This window comes from Triticum dicoccoides, chromosome 2A (assembly GCF_002162155.2).
Source record: "Triticum dicoccoides isolate Atlit2015 ecotype Zavitan chromosome 2A, WEW_v2.0, whole genome shotgun sequence".
NCBI lineage: Eukaryota > Viridiplantae > Streptophyta > Magnoliopsida > Poales > Poaceae > Triticum > Triticum dicoccoides.
In genome coordinates this window covers 363,059,194-363,074,160 of record NC_041382.1, presented here as the reverse complement: position 1 = coordinate 363,074,160, position 14,967 = coordinate 363,059,194, and positions in this window count along the sequence as shown.

The following is a 14,967-nucleotide window of genomic DNA, read 5'->3' as shown; positions in this document are numbered from 1 at the left end:
GAGGGAGGGGGATCGAGATCGAGTTTCCTCATGAATATTCAATATTTTTTTCATATGGAATATGAAAAAATATCATCAAATTTGAAAAAATATTCATGAATTCAAAAAGTGCCCATGAAATTTAAAAATATTCATGATATCAAAAAGTAAAAAAAGTGCCCATTACTAGTTTAAACTTGTAATGGCGCACTATGCAATGGTGCGCCATTAGTAATTTTGCAGAAAAGTAAAAAATATATACTAATGGCGCACTTTTACAGGGTGCGCCATTAGTAGTTTAAACTAGTAATGGCGCACTGTGAGGCGGTGCGCCATTAGTAGTTTTGCAAAAAAAAAGAATAATTTGTTTTAGTACTGGCGCACTCCATGTCTGGTGCGCCATTACTAGTTAGAACTAGTAATGGCGCACTTCGTTAGGATGTGCCATTAGTATCTATGTAAAAATGAAAAAAAATTATCACTAGTGGCGCACCTATTTTTTGGTGCGCCATTAGTGTCTTCCACACTAATGGCGCTTCACCAACAGGTGCGCCATTAGTATATAGTAGTGGCGCACTACTTCCCTGGTGCGCCATTAGTGTCAATCCTATCTATAGCCCTTTTCCTAGTAGTGAAAGAGAGAGAAGAAGCCATCTAGCTAATAACTATGGACCCGAAGGTGTGTGGTAAACTACTCACACATCATCGGAGAGGCTATGGTGTTGATGTAGAAGCCCTCCGTGATCGATTCCCCCTCAGGCGGAGCACCGGAAAAGGCCCGAAGATGGGATCTCTTGAGTACAGAAGGTTGCGGTGATGGAAATAGGGTTTCGTGGTGCTCCTGGATGTTTTCGGGGTATATGGGTATATATAGGAGGAAGAAGTACGTCGGTGGAGCTGCGAGGGGCCCACGAGGGTGGTGGGCGCGCCTGCCCCCTGGGCGTGCCCCCTACCTCGTGGCCTCCTCGCTTCTTTCTTGACGGCCACTCCAAGTCTCCTGGATCACATTTGTTCCAAAAATAACTCTCCCGAAGGTTTCATTTCGTTTGGATTCGGTTTGATATTCCTTTTTTGCGAAACACTGAAATAGGCAAAAAAACAGCAATTTGCACTGGGCCTTTGGTTAGTAGGTTAGTCCCAAAAATAATATAAAAATGTAAATTAAAGCCCATTAAACATCCAAAACAGATAATATAATAGCATGGAACAATCAAAAATTAAAGATACGTTGAAGACGTATCAATCATCCCCAAGCTTAATTCCTCCTCATCCTCGAGTAGGTAAATGATAAAAACAGAATTTTTGATGTGGAATGCTACCTAGCATAATTCTCAATGTAATTTTCTTTTGTAGCGACCAGACCTCAAACAGTCTGATCTCTGTGCTCCGGTGTCATCCCTGGATCAGTAATGCTGACACCACACAGTACTCGGAGGATTTATAGCAGAGTAGCAATCACACACTTATTACATCGAGTGTCTCAAGAGAGAACTTATTACAATAAATATGGCTTAAGGCCATCTAATAACGATAACAGCGGAAGGCTTGGAAGATAAGTGAGTCCATCAACTCCAACGGCATCACTGAGTATAGAACCACGACCTAAAAACTCCTTAATCGTCGTCTGAAAAGTCTGCAACATTAACGTTGCAGCCCGAAACGGGTCAGCACATGGAATATGCTGGCAATGTAACACACAAAGAGTAATGGAATGAAACAGCTATACTATATGCATATCTGGCTGGTGGAAAGCTCTATGGTTACAGGTTTTTGCGAAAAGCCAATTTTTCCCTACTTCAAAGGAATAAATTTAATTACTATCATGGTGGTTGTTAAACATTGAGAATGCTTGACAACATTCTCAATCCCAATTAAGCATCATCATTAAACATAACCCAACAAAATTAATTTAGAGTAACATGTTGAGATTCACATGATAATCCAAGTACTAGATACTCAAGATGTCCATAACCGGGGACACGGCTAACCATGATTAGTTTATTACACTCTGCAGAGGTTTGCGCACTTTTCCCCACAAGACTCGATCGCCTCCGTTTGGTTTCTCGCACTACATGGTGTTTGAGAAGATGGATGACCGAGACATAGTCTTTCAGAAGCGCTAGCACCTTACGATCGGGTAGACCGTACCAACCTACATCCCCTACATCTGCTAGTCTACCACTGTAAGAGTTCGCACAACTTAGTTAACTATGCTAGAGCCCATAATAGCTTGTGGCTGCACACGGAAGTTTCTAGTATGAATAGTCTCATGATCCCTTTGAGCCTGGGTGGCGGTCCAAAAGAAAACAGGCAAGTCCTGGAATACCCAGGTGCCTCAATCCACCCAGATGTGTGTTTAAGTTGCCACCTTAGATAAACCATTAATTAATAAACTCACATCTGTCATGGATATCTCTCACCCAATCCACGTCTACTAGCATAGCATGGTATAATAAGCAAATGTAGAATTAACTCCCAAAGGTTTGATAATAAACAGGTAATAGGTACTACCTCATCTACTTCCCATCCCACAATTTAATTAGATCCTAATCATGCAATGTGTGAGGGTTGATCTAATGCAATAAAACTGGGTAGTAGAAAAGGTATCATCAAGTGTTACTTGCCTTGCTGATGATCCGCGAAACCTAGAGATTCGAAGTAACAAGCGGCGCACTCCGGGTATTCTATCGCAGACAAACAAACAAGCATACAATAAGTACTCATCTAATGCACAGGTAAAACTCAAATAAGAGATCTAACCAGAAGGTTCAACTTAAGAACTCCGGTTGGCAAAAAGAATCAAATCGAACAAAGCAACGAAAGACGAACAGCGAAAGAAAACAACTTTGTTCTAGTAATCTGGATCTAGGGTAAATTTTACAGTAGCAAAAGAATAGAGGGTTTCGAGATAGAGGGTTTTGAGACGAAACTCTAGGCGCTTGAATCGCCTGATTCCGATAAACGAGCGAAAAGTTATACTAAAACGAAAATCGGATCAGGAATCGCGATCAGAAAAATCGCGGATTTAATCGAGAAAAGAAAAACGACGAACGCCGATTTTTTTCTCTTTTTCGGCACAGAAAACGAGGTGCGACGAACCTCGGCGGTGGGATTCCGGCGGCGGCGCGGCGGCGGCGGCTAGGGCGAGGCGGCGGCTGGGCTGGGGGCTGGCTAGGGTTTCCCTCGGGGTGGGCTACCCCGGCTTATAAAGGCCCCCCCTCGGGCCGGAGTCCTAGTGGGACACGGCCCGTAGGTCGGTTCATTTTTTTAATTATTCCGCTCGGAAGAAAAATAAAAATAAATACTAAACGGACTCCAAAAATTCCAAAATAAATTTTCTCGGGCTTCTAAAATCAAGCCTCACAAGGTGAACATTTATTTGGGACCTAAATGCAATTTTGAAAAACGCACATTTTTCCTAAATTCAAATAAAACACCGAAAAACTCCGAAATAAAATCTTATTTGATTTTTTATTAAATCCTCAATATTTCTTTATTTTGGGAAAGTCATTTTATTCCCTCTCTCATATTTTTGTAATAGAAATAATTGTTGATAAAATAAATAAAATCAAATGATCCTATTCTCAAAATTCGAGAGAACTCAAATATGAAAATAACGAAATCCCCAACTCTCTCCGTGGGTCCTTGAGTTGCGTAGAATTTCTAGGATCAACCAAAATGCAAAATAAAATATGCTATGCAATGATGATCTAATGTATAACATTCCAAATTGAAAATTTGGGATGTTACAAACCTACCCCCCTTAAGATGAATCTCGCCCTCGAGATTCGGGTTGGCTAGAAAATAGGTGAGGGTGGTCCTTGAGCAAATCTTCCTCTCGTTCCCAGGTGGCTTCATCCTCCGTGTGGTGGCTTCACTGAACTTTGCAAAACTTGATAACCTTGCTGTGAGTGACTCGGTTGGCAACCTCGAGGATCTTAATTGGTTTCTCCTCGTATGTCAAATCGTTATCCAACTGAATAGTTTCCAAAGGCACTGTGTCTCCAATGGTATATCAGCCATCTCCGCGTGACACTTCTTCAACTGGGAAACGTGGAACACATCATGAACTCCTGACAATCCTTCGGGCAATTCCAACGTGTAGGCCACTTCTCCCATACGCTCCAAAACTCGATATGGTCCAACAAATCGTGGCGCTAGCTTCCCTTTAACTCCAAAACGCTTTGCCCCGAAGTGGAGATACTCAAAGATAAGCTCTATCTCCAACTTCGTAAACTGTCTCCTCGCGTTTAGAATCTGCATAACTCTTCTGTCTGGACTGGGCTACCTTGAGCCTATCGTGAATCAACTTCACCTTCTGTTCAGACTCTTTAATCAAATCAGGTCCAAACAACTGGTGATCTCCAACTTCGTCCCATGACAACGGTGTCCTGCACCTCCTTCTGTACAATGCTTTGAAAGGGGCCATCTTCAAACTGGTTTGGTAACTGTTATTGTAAGAGAACTCTGCATATGGCAAATTGTCGTCCCAACTAGATCCATAATCTAGCGCACAAGCTCTCAGCATATCCTCCAAAATCTGATTGACTCTCTCGGTCTGTCCATCTGTCTGTGGATGAAAAGCTGTACTGAATTCTAGTCTGGTACCCAAAGTTTCATGCAGCTGCTTCCAGAACTTTGAGGTAAACTGGGTTCCTCTATCTGATACGATACTCCTTGGAACTCCATGCAGACATACGATCCTGGTCATGTATATCTTTGCCAACTTAGCACTGGTGTAAGTGGTCTTTACTGGGATGAAATGAACTACTTTCGTCAATCGATCGACTACAACCCAAATCGAGTCATAGTCTGAACGAGTCCTGGGCAATCCCGTGATAAAATCCATGCCTAGCTTATCCCACTTCCATTCGGGTATCGGCAATGGTTGTAACAATCCTGCTGGCTTCTGATGCTCCGCCTTTACTCTCTGACATACATCACAAACTGCTACATACTCCACAATATCCTTCTTCATTTTGGTCCACCAGAAAATATCCTTCAAATCCAAATACATCTTGGTATTTCCTGGGTGAATCGAATATGGTGAATCGTGTGCCTCTTGCAAAATCAACTTCCTGATCTCCGGGTCATTGGGTACATAAACGCGGTCTTCAAACCATAGGGTGTCGTGCTCATCCTCACGAAATCCTTTAGCTTTTCCTTTATTAAGTTTCTCCTTTATAGCGGCAATCTCTTTGTCAGCTTTCTGAGCTTCCCTGATTCTATCCATCAAAGTTGACTAAATCTCCAATGCTGCTACATAGCTTCTCGGAACTATTTCCAAACATAGTTCACGAAAATTTTCTGCTAACTCCTTGGGTATTTCTCCCGTCATTAACGTATTGACATGGCTCTTACGGCTTAATGCGTCAGCTACTACATTAGCCTTTCCGGGATGATAATGCAATTTCATATCATAATCCTTGATAAGCTCCAACCATCTCCTTTGTCTGAGATTTAACTCCTTCTGTGTGAAAATGTACTTCAAACTCTTATGATCCGTGTACACCTCACAATGATTTCCAATGAGGAAATGCCTCCATGTTTTCAAAGCATGCACTACGGCTGCTAACTCCAAATCATGCGTAGCATAATTCAACTCATGAGACTTCAGTTGTCTTGAGGCATATGAAACAACTCTCCCTTCCTGCATAAGCACTGCTCCAAGTCCTCGACGTGAAGCGTCACAATACACCTCATAATCTTTGGTCTGGTCTGGCAAAATCAACACTGGTGAGGTAACCAAGTGTTTCTTCAACTCCTGGAAACTAGCCTCACATTCCTCCATCCATATGAACTTGGTATCTTTCTTTAATAACTCCATCATAGGCTTCGCAGTCTTTGAGAAATTCTCAATAAATCTCCGGTAGTATCCTGCGAGTCCAAGAAAACTTCGGATCTCTCCCACGGTGGTTGGTGCTTCCCACTTGGTCACGGTATCAACTTTAGCGGGATCTACTGCCATTCCTTCTTCGGATATAACGTGTCCGAGAAATCCTACTTCCTTCAACCAAAACTCACATTTGCTGAACTTGGCATATAGTTGATGTTCTCTGAGCTTTCCAAGTACCAAACGCAAATGCTCCTTATGCTCCTCTTCATTCTTCGAATAAACCAGGATATCATCAATGAACACCACGACGAACTTATCCAAAAACTCCATAAACACTTTGTTCATCATGTTCATAAAATAGGCAGGTGCGTTAGTCAGATCAAATGACATAACGGTATACTCGTATAGCCCATACCTGGTGGTAAAAGCTGTCTTCGGAATATCCTGTTCTCGAATCTTCAACTGGTGGTATCCTGATCGCAGATCGATCTTGGAAAATACCTTAGCTCCTTGCAATCGATCAAACAGATCGTTGATCATTGGTAGTGGGTACTTGTTCTTGATCGTTACTTCATTCAATCCTCGGTAATCAACAACCATCCTTAACGATCCATCCTTCTTCTCCACTAGAAGTACTGGCGATCCCCAAGGCGAAGAACTTGGGCAGATATATCCCTTGTCCAGTAACTCCTTAATCTGCTTCTTAATTTCTACCAAATCCTTTGCTGGCATCCTATATGGTCTCTTCGATATTGGCCCTGTGCCTGGCAATAGCTCAATCAAAAACTCAATATCTCTATCCGGTGGCATGCCTGGCAACTCTTCCAAAAATACATCAGGAAAATCCCTTACCACTGGTACTTCCTCCTGCACAACTCCTGTTAGGCAATTTACTTGAGTCCTCTTTGGCACATGTCGGGATACATACTTGATCCTTCTCCCTTCTGTTGTGCTAAGCAAAATTGACTTACTAGCACATTCAATGTTCCCTTCATACTTTGATAACCAATCCATGCCTAATATCACACCCAATCCTTGAGATTCCATACTATTAGGTCTGAGGGAAAAACATAGTTACCAATCCTTAATGGTAACCGATCACACCATAGACTAGCCACATATTCTGCTCCAGGCGAGGTTACTAACATGGGTGACCTAAGGGCTTGGGTTGATAGGTTGTACTTATCCACAAATCCCCTTGAGATGTATGAATGTGATGCACCGGTATCAAAAAGAACGAGTGCAGTAAATGACTTAACCAAAAACTTACCTATTACTGCATCAGGCTGAGCTTCAACCTCCTCCACACTAATGTTGTTCACCTGTCCCCTGTTGAAAGGGTTTGGCTTCTTCCCAGAACTTCCATTGCCATTTCCATTTTGTATTTCAGGGCACTCATTGGCATAATGTCCGGTCTTTGAACACTTAAAGCAAGTGACTTGGCTCAGATCCTTCTTGGCTGGGGTCGATGGGTTGCTGCGGTTCTAGCCATTGCTTCCTCCATTCCCATTACCATTTCTGGTGCCATTGTGATTGTGCGAGCTACCTCCTCCATGGGTATGCTGAAAATGTCCTCCCAGTCTAGGGGTAAAACGTGGCTTCTGCTGAGCTCCAGAACTATACTTTCCTTGTCCATACTTCCTCTTGCGATTCTCAATTTGCTGCTGCTTCCCTTCAATCATAAGAGCACGATCTACCAACTCCTGGTAGTTGTTGAAGGTTGCTACCATCAACTGCATGCTCAACTCATCATTCAGTCCTTCCAGAAACTTCTCCTGCTTAGCTACATCCGTACCAACGTCATCTGGGCCATAACGTGCTAATTTACTAAAGTCATCCACATACTGGCCAACTGTCCGTCCTCCTTGGCGTAAGTTGCGAAACTCACGCTTCTTCATGGCCATAGCTCCTGCTGAAACATGTGCAGTACGAAAAGCTTGCTGAAATTGGTCCCATGTGACAGTGTCGACTGGGAAAGTGGCTGTGAAATTCTCCCACCATGATGCTACGGGTCCTTCTAACTAATGCGCGGCAAACTTCACCTTCTCCGCATTTGTGCATCCTGCTGTGGTCAACTCCCTAGCTGTCTTGCGGAGCCAATCATCTGCTACTATTGGCTCGGTGCTACTGGAAAACACCGGCGGATTCAGCCTAAGAAAACGGGCTAAGTGATCAACAGGTGGTGGTGGTGGTGGGTTGTTGTTGTTCCCTTGATTCTGATTCTGGACTAGCAACTGCATCAATGTGTTCTGCTGCTGGATCAACTGGCTGAGCTCCGGTGGGAAGGCAAATCCGGGGTCACGTCTCGGAGGCATCTGAGGGTTTAGAAAAGATGAGATATAAGAATAGAGGGGGTCTAAAGAGAAAACACTACCCATATGCACATGAGGCAAAAGCAAACAATTCACTTCAATCAATCAAACAAGGGCATACAATCGATATATCTATCACAAAAGTGCTCGGACTACTATATTTACATGGTGGACTACTACTACTGATGAGGTGGTCTACTAGAAATATTCTTCGGTTGCAGACTCCATGATATCTGCTCCAGCTTCATCAACATAATCATCATTGCTACTATCTTGTTCCGAGTCGGTGCTGTCGATGATGATGTAGTCTTCCAGGCTAATCTCCTTGGCTTCTTCATCTTCCTCTACTGGTGTAGGGCCTCCCATAAATATTCCAATCTTCTTGATCAGGTCGTCATTCTTATCCACCAATACTTCAATTTCCTCTTCATAATCTTCACGTGTAGCCTTGAGTTCTTCCTCCAGTTCCTTGATTCTAGTCTTATCCTTCTTCAAATCTATCATGTCGGCGCACATCCGGTTCTCCTGTTGTCGAATGTGCTGGTTTAGCTCCTGGACAAAAGCTGCGATTGATCTATCCTTCCTGGTGCTGATCATCTCCCAGTGTTCATCTCGACGCCCACAAATCTGGTAGATAGTATCCTTGAGGTCGTTGCGGTAGACTTCTCCAATGCGTCCCATGCCGATGTGAGCTGCCATGCTTTGTCCAAGACTCCAAGTTGGTGCATCAAAAGAAAACTCTATGGGCTCAGTGACTGGCATGAACGTCCTTCCTGGAACTTGAACTTGAATCATCCAACGCTCTTCTTCAGGTAAAGCGGCGTTGTAGGTTCCGGTGAAGCTTGGTACTCCTATGTTCAGGTATCTAGTGACTTCCTTCAAGTGACGTCCAAAGGGTGTATCTTCATCCGGTTGCGTGAACTTGTTCCTTGCATCCACCATCCTAAAGGGTAGAAAAGATGAGAGGTCAGAAGAGAAGAGAGTGAATAGTGATCTAGGTCCTTTAGCTTAGTGCTCGTCTCCTACAGTCAGCGTGTGCTCTGATACCATCTCTGTAGCGACCAGACCTCAAACAGTCTGACCTCTGTGCTCCGGTGTCATCCCTGGATCAGTAATGCTGACACCACACAGTACTCGGAGGATTTATAGCAGAGTAACAATCACACACTTATTACATCGAGTGTCTCAAGAGAGAACTTATTACAATAAATATGGCTTAAGGCCATCTAATAACGATAACAGCGGAAGGCTTGGAAGATAAGTGAGTCCATCAACTCCAACGACATCACTGAGTATAGAACCACGACCTAAAAACTCCTTAATCGTCGTCTGAAAAGTCTGCAACATTAACGTTGCAGCCCGAAACGGGCCAGCACATGGAATATGCTGGCAATGTAACACACAGAGAGTAATGGAATGAAACAGCTATACTATATGCATATCTGGCTGGTGGAAAGCTCTATGGTTACAGGTTTTTGCGAAAAGCCAATTTTTCCCTACTTCAAAGGAATAAATTTAATTACTATCATGGTGGTTGTTAAACATTGATAATGGTTGACAACATTCTCAATCCCAATTAAGCATCATCATTAAACATAACCCAACAAAATTAATTTAGAGTAACATGTTGAGATTCACATGATAATCCAAGTACTAGAAACTCAAGATGTCCATAACCGGGGACACGGCTAACCATGATTAGTTTATTACACTCTGCAGAGGTTTGCACACTTTTCCCCACAAGACTCGATCGCCTCCGTTTGGTTTCTCGCACTACATGGTGTTTGAGAAGACGGATGACCGAGACATAGTCTTTCAGAAGCGCTAGCACCTTACGATCGGGTAGACCGTACCAACCTACATCCCCTACATCTGCTAGTCTACCACTGTAAGAGTTCGCACAACTTAGTCAACTATGCTAGAGCCCATAATAGCTTGTGGCTGCACACGGAAGTTTCTAGTATGAATAGTCTCATGATCCCTTTGAGCCTGGGTGGCGGTCCAAAAGAAAACAGGCAAGTCCTGGAATACCCAGGTGCCTCAATCCACCCAGATGTGTGTTTAAGTTGCCACCTTAGATAAACCATTAATTAATAAACTCACATCTGTCATGGATATCTCTCACCCAATCCACGTCTACTAGCATAGCATGGTATAATAAGCAAATGTAGAATTAACTCCCAAAGGTTTGATAATAAACAGGTAATAGGTACTACCTCATCTACTTCCCATCCCACAATTTAATTAGATCCTAATCATGCAATGTGTGAGGTTTGATCTAATGCAATAAAACTGGGTAGTAGAAAAGGTATGATCAAGTGTTACTTGCCTTGCTGATGATCCGCGAAACCTAGAGATTCGAAGTAACAAGCGGCGCACTCCGGGTATTCTATCGCAGACAAACAAACAAGCATACAATAAGTACTCATCTAATGCACAGGTAAAACTCAAATAAGAGATCTAACCAGAAGGTTCAACTTAAGAACTCCGGTTGGCAAAAAGAATCAAATCGAACGAAGCAACGAAAGACGAACGGCGAAAGAAAACAACTTCGTTCTAGTAATCTGGATCTAGGGCAAATTTTACAGTAGCAAAATCTTGTTTAAGTTGGTTAAACGGATAGAGGGTTTCGAGACGAAACTCTAGGCGCTTGAATCGCCTGATTCCGATAAACGAGCGAAAAGTTATACTAAAACGAAAATCGGATCAGGAATCGCAATCAGAAAAATCACGGATTTAATCCGAGAAAAAGAAAAACGACGAACGCCGATTTTTTTATCTTTTTTCGGCATGGAAAACGAGGCGCGACGAACCTCGGCGGCGGGATTCCGGCGGCGGCGCGGCGGCGGCGGCGGCTAGGGCGAGGCAGCGGCTGGGCTGGGGGCTGGCTAGGGTTTCCCTCGGGGTGGGCTACCCCGGCTTATAAGGCCCCCCCTCGGGCCGGAGTCCTAGTCGGACACGGCCCGTAGGTCGGTTCATTTTTTTAATTATTCTGCTCGGAAGAAAAATAAAAAGAAATACTAAACGGACTCCAAAAATTCCGAAATAAATTTTCACGGGCTTCTAAAATCAAGCCTCACAAGGTGAACATTTATTTGGGACCTAAATGCAATTTTGAAAAACACACATTTTTCCTAAATTCAAATAAAACACCGAAAAACTCCGAAATAAAATCTTATTTGATTTTTTATTAAATCCTCAATATTTCTTTATTTTGGGAAAGTCATTTTATTCCCTCTCTCATATTTTTGTAATAGAAATAACTGATGATAAAATAAATAAAATCAAATGATCCTATTCTCAAAATTCGAGAGAACTCAAATATGAAAATAACGAAATCCCCAACTCTCTCCGTGGGTCCTTGAGTTGCGTAGAATTTCTAGGATCAACCAAAATGCAAAATAAAATATGCTATGCAATGATGATCTAATGTATAACATTCCAAATTGAAAATTTCGGATGTTACATCTTTATTGTGGCATGAATGTTCAGATTCGAAAGATTCAAGACAAAAGTTTAATATTGACATAAAAATAATAATACTTCAAGCATACTAATAAAGCAATCATATCTTCTCAAAATAACATGGCCAAAGAAAGTTATCCCTACAAAATCTTATAGTCTGGCTATGCTCCATCTTCACCACACAAAATATTTAAATCATGCACAACACCGATGACAAGCCAAGAAATTGTTTCATACTTTTGATGTTCTCAAACTTTTTCAATCTTCACGCAATATATGAGCGTGAGCCATGTATATAGCACTATAGGTGGAATAGAATGGTGGTTGTGGAGAAGACAAAGGAGAAGATAGTCTCACATCAACTAGGCGTATCAAGAGGCCATGGAGATGCCCATCAATAGATATCAATGTGAGTGAGTAGGGATTGCCCTGCAATGGATGCACTAGAGCTATAAGTGTATGGAAGCTCAACAAAAGAAACTAAGTGGGTGTGCATCCAACTCGCTTGCTCACGAGGACCTAGGGCATTTTGAGGAAGCCCATCATTGGAATATATAAGGCAAGTTTTATAATGTGAAATTCCCACTAGTATATGAAAGTGACAACATAGGAGACTCTCTATCATGAAGATCATGGTGCTACTTTGAAGCACAAGTGTGGTAAAAGGATAGTAACATTGTCCCTTCTCTCTTTTTCTCTCATTTTTTTATTTGGGCCTTTTTCTCTCTTTTTTTATGGCCTCTTTTTTTCGTCCGGAGTCTCATCCCGACTTGTGGGGGAATCATAGTCTCCATCATCCTTTCCTCACTTGGGACAATGATCTAATAATGATGATCATCACACTTTTATTTACTTACAACTCAAGGATTACAACTCGATACTTAGAACAAAATATGACTCTATGTGAATGCCTCCGGCGGTGTACCGGGATGTGAAATGACTCATGAGTGACATGTATGAAAGAATTATGAAGGTGGATTTGCCACAAATACGATGTCAACTACATGATCATGCAAAGCAATATGACAATGATGAAGCGTGTCATAATAAACGGAACGGCGGTAGGTTGCATGGCAATATATCTCGGAATGGCTATGGAAATGCCATAATAGGTAGGTATGGTGACTGTTTTGAGGAAAGTATATGGTGGGTTTATGGTACTGGCGAAAGTTGCGCGATACTAGAGAGGCTAGCAATGGTGGAAGGGTGAGAGTGCGTATGATCCATGGACTCAACATTAGTCATAAAGAACTCACATACTTATTGCAAAAATCTATTAGTCATCGAAACAAATTACTACGCGCATGCTCCTAGGGGGATAGATTGGTAGGAAAAGACCATCGCTCGTCCTCGACCGTCACTTATAAGGAAGACAATCAATAAATAAATCATGCTCCGACTTCATCACATAACAGTTCACCATACGTGCATGCTACGAGAATCACAAACTTTAACACAAGTATTTCTCAAATTCACAACTACTCAACTAGCATGACTCTAATATCACCATCTTCATATCTCAAAACAATCATCAAGTATCAAACTTCTCATAGTATTCAATGCACCTTTTATGATAGTTTTTATTATACACATCATGGATGCCTATCATATTAGGACTAATTTTATAACCAAAGAAAATTACCATGCTGTTCTAAAGGACTCTCAAAATAATATAAGTGAAGCATGAGATATCAATAATTTCTATAAAATTAAACCACCACCGTGCTCTAAAAAGATATAAGTGAAGCACTAGAGCAAAATTATCTAGCTCAAAAGATATAAGTGAAGCACATAGAGTATTCTAATAAATTATGATTCATGTGTGTCTCTCCCAAAATATGTGTACGGCAAGGATGATTGTGGTAAACTAAAAAGCAAATACTCAAATCATACAAGACGCTCCAAGCAAAACACATATCATGTGGTGAATAAAAAAATAGCCTCAAGTAAAGTTGCCGATGGATGAAGACGAAAGAGGGGATGCCCCGGAAGGCTTTTGGTTGTCCTTGAATTTTACCTTGGGGTGCCTTGGGCATACCCAAGCTTAGTCTCTTGCCACTCGTTGTTCCAAAATCCATCAAATCTTTACCCAAAACTTGAAAACTTCACAACACAAAACTTCAACAGAAAATCTCATGAGCTCCGTTAGTATAAGAAAACAAACCACCACTTCAAGGTACTGTAATGAACTCATTATTTATTTATTTATATTGGTGTTAAAACTACTGTATTCTAACTTCTCTATGGTTCATACCCCCCGATACTAGCCATAGATTAATCAAAATAAGCAAACAACACACGAAAAACAAAATCTGTCAAAAACAGAACAGTCTGTACTAATCTGTAGGTTTTGAATAATTATGTAACCCCAAAAATTCTTAAATAAATTGTTGGACGTGAGGAATTTGTCTATTAATCATCTACAAAAATAATCAACCTAATCTCACTCTCCAGTAAAAAATGGCAGCAAATCTCGTGAGCGCTAAAGTTTCTGTTTTTTTACAGCAAGATCACACAAACTTCCCCCAAGTCTTCCCAAAGGTTCTACTTGGCACAAAAACTAATTAAAAGCATAAAAGCACATCTAAACAGAAGCTAGATGAATTATTTATTACTAAACAGAAACAAAAAAACAAGAAACAAAAATAAAATTGGGTTGCCTCCCAACAAGCGCTATCGTTTAACGCCCCTAGCTAGGCATAAAAACAAGAATAGATCTAGGTATTGTCATCTTTGGTAGGCAACTCATCAATAGAACACTTATAACCCTTAGGAGTTTCGTTGTTTTTATTAATGATCAAACTCCTAGGCAAGAAATCAAGGAAATCATTCGTAGCAAAAGGTTCCTTAATGATAGTAAAAAAGTTGGGGTGAACACTTGCTTTAAGATCCGCATTTTGCTTACTAGAAGATTCACCCTTTTTATTTTTAGGCACATACATAAACTTGGCAACTCTGGTAGTAGGAGGATTTGGAGTGTTTTTCACGGAAGAAAGGGCAGACCCTAAGTTGGTAATAATATCCTCAAGTTTATCAATTCTTGTGGAATCTTGATCTATTTTTTCATTGACTATGGGTTCTTTTTCTTTAAAAAAATTCAGAGTAACTCCTACCTTAGATCCATATTGGGTAATCTGGTTGTGGATCTTTTTATCCAAATTCTCAATTAACTCTACTGTGGCAACTTTATTTTCAATAATTTCAAGCCTTTGCATCACATGTTCCAAAGTTAAAATAGTTCCATTAACCAAGAGAGGTGGTGAGCCAAACAAATCTATCATAGAATTATAAGAATCAAAAGTATGGCTACCCAAGAAATTCCCTCCGGTAATGGTATCAAGAATATATCTATTCTAAGGGGTGATGCCTACATAA